The sequence below is a fragment of the Pinus tabuliformis genome, chromosome 8 (assembly GCF_031772625.1).
Source record: "Pinus tabuliformis cultivar Carrire ecotype Pingquan chromosome 8, CPIR1, whole genome shotgun sequence".
Classification (NCBI taxonomy): Eukaryota; Viridiplantae; Streptophyta; class Pinopsida; order Pinales; family Pinaceae; genus Pinus; species Pinus tabuliformis.
In genome coordinates this window covers 948386945-948389962 of record NC_142294.1, presented here as the reverse complement: position 1 = coordinate 948389962, position 3018 = coordinate 948386945, and positions in this window count along the sequence as shown.

Sequence of the window (3018 nt, the reverse complement as noted above, 5' to 3'; positions counted from 1 at the left end):
CAGTGAGAACTATGTTTATGGAAAATAGAAGAGAGTCAGGTTTCTTAGAGTTGGGAAAGGAAAGAAGAGAAAAAAATTAGATCTTGTTCATATAGATGTATGGGGACCTACTCAGGTATCATCTCTCGATGCCTCTCTCTATTATGCTACTTTTATTGATGATGCAACCAATAAAACCTGGATTTATTGTATTAGAAATAAATACGATGTATTTGATACTTTCAAGAAATGGAAAGCTTTGTTTGAGAATGAGATAGGAAAAAAGTTGAAGTGTCTCATATTAGACATAGAGGTGAATATTATAGTAAATATTTTGGTAAGTATTTTTCATAGCATGGAATTTGGAGAGAGAAGATAGCTCCAAGAACACCACATGAAAATGGTGCATCAGAAAGGATGAATTGGACAATCATGGAGCGTTCAAGGTGCATGAGATTGCATGCAAGATTTCCTTTACAATTTTGGGCAGATGTTGTAGATATTATTGTTTATCTAATAAATAGAGGGCCTTCAATTTCCTTAGATGGTGGTATTCCAGAGGAGACATGGATATTTAAAAGGTAAACTACTCATTTTTAAATACTTTCAGTTGTGAAGCCTTTGTCCACATTAATAAAGAAAATAGAACAAATATTGAGGAAAATCAAAGAAATGTACCTTTATTGGATACGGTGTTAATGATTTTATAGTTATCACTTGTATGATTATGAAAATCACAAAATCATTAGGAGTAGAGATGTCATATTCAATGAAAGGGTCTTGTATAAGGATCAAATGCAGGAAAAGAAATAGGAAAAAGAAAACAAAGAATACCTAGTGCTTAATGAGATCTCAGGAAAAGTAAATGTGTCAGAAAATCATAATGATCAACAACCACAACAACAACAACAACGACAATAGCAAAAGGCACCTCGAACACTTGAAAGTGGTGTTAGAATATCTACTAGGATAAGTAGACCCACTGAATGATACTCTCCTTCATTATATTATGTGTTGTTGACTGATTTTGGTGAACCATAATGTTATGAAGAAGAAATGCAAGTAGAAACTAGGAATAAATGGGAGTTATCCATGAAAGAAGAGATGGACTCGTTGGTGCATAACCAAACTTGGTACTTAGTCAGGTTGCCTGCAAGTAAAATAGCATTGTATAATAAATGGGTTTACAGGTTGAAGGAATAATATGGAGGTAGAAAAAGTATAAAGCTAGACTTGTGGTGAAGGGGTTTGCACAGAAGAAAGGTATAGATTTTGATGAAATATTTTCTCCTATTGTTAAAATGACTTCAATCAACCCTATCTTAAGTCTAGTAGCAGGAGAATATTTTCATATTGAGAAGTTAGATGTAAAGACGACCTTTCTCCATGGGGATTTGGAGGAAGAGATATAAATGCAGCAACCACAAGTTTATGAGGTCAAAGGGAAGGAGAAAATAGTGCAAGTTGAAGAAAAGATTGTATGGCTTAAAACAAGCTCCAAGGCAGTGGTATCCAAAATTTGACAGGTTTATGTCTGAACAAGGTTATACTAGATGTCACTATGATCATTTTTTTTATCTCAAAAGGAAATATAATGGAAGCTATATTATGTTGTTATTCTATGTAGATGGAATGCTTGTTGTAGGGTCTACAATGTAGGAAATAAATGTTCTCAAAGGAAAATTGGGAAATTCATTTGCAATGAAGGATTTGGGTGCTGCAAAACAAATCCTTGGTATGATAATATCTAGAGATAGGAAAAATCTCAAATTAACATTGTCTCAAAGAGAGTGCATACAAAAAGTGTTGGAAAGATTTAATATGTGGAATGAAAAACCTGTTACTACACCTTTGGCTAGCCATTTCAAACTAAGTAAGGATATGTGCCCAAGACTCAAGAAGAGATGGATTATATGTCTAAAGTTCCATATGCAGCAGCAGTTGGAAGCTTAATTTATGCAATGGTTTGCACAAGGCCTGATATTGTACATGTAGTGGGAGTTGTAAGAAGGTACATGAACAATCCAGGAAAAGAACATTGGATGAAAGTGAAGTGGCTTCTCAGGTATTTGAGAGGTACCGCAAATCAATATTATGCTTTGGTGGTTCAAACATTACTTTATAGGGATATGTTGATGTAGATATCACAGGTGATAGAGATAACTAGAGGAGTGCCAAAGGGTATGTGTTTGTTGTAGGTGGAACATATATCAGTTGGTGTTGTCTTAATGGGTCCTGACCCAGGTTCAAAGTTAGTTGTGCCAAAAAAAACCCTACAATACTGGCCCTTTTGGCATCAACCCACGTAGCATGGACTAAAGTCTCACCCACAGTAGTATGGGGGGATGCTGGAACCAAGTTTCTGCATCCAGAGATCAGTGTGATGTCCTTTTTATGTCCTAGATCTTCCTTCATGCAGATCTCTAAGCCCTTAGGGCTTGGCGTTGTAGTTTCCTTCAAATGGCCTCTAGACCTTCGCGAAAGTCTACGATTGGCTTTTGCAAACCTTTAACAGATAGTTTATTCAATTCCATGCATCATAGGCTAGCATTAGATCAGAATCCACATAGATTTGCTTAAGTTCTTAATAAGCTTATTAGAAAGTATTATAACCTTCCCGTAAATACTTAACATGCATTACGTTCTATTACTAAGACTTATCCAGTAGATTTGCGCATCAATACATCATTATTTCATAAAGACATTATTTCATCACAACATATATCGCAACATAAACGGTAGAAGGAAACAGATAAAACACATGAATTTCTCCAACAATCGTCTTTATTGATCTTCAGTACAAGGTTACAGACTCAAAGCTTCCCTACACACTAAGCTATAGGGTTCTACGCACTCAGCTGCAGACTATACTTTAGGCCTCTAGGCACTTAGCTACAGAGACTTCCCCTCCTCTAAGACTTATTTCTTTGTGCTAACTCTCTAAGACTCCATTCGTCGTACCCCTATAAAAAAGCGTAGATCTACCTTAGACTCTCTAAGACACACCTATTTATAAAATCCCATAGTCCGCAAACCAAG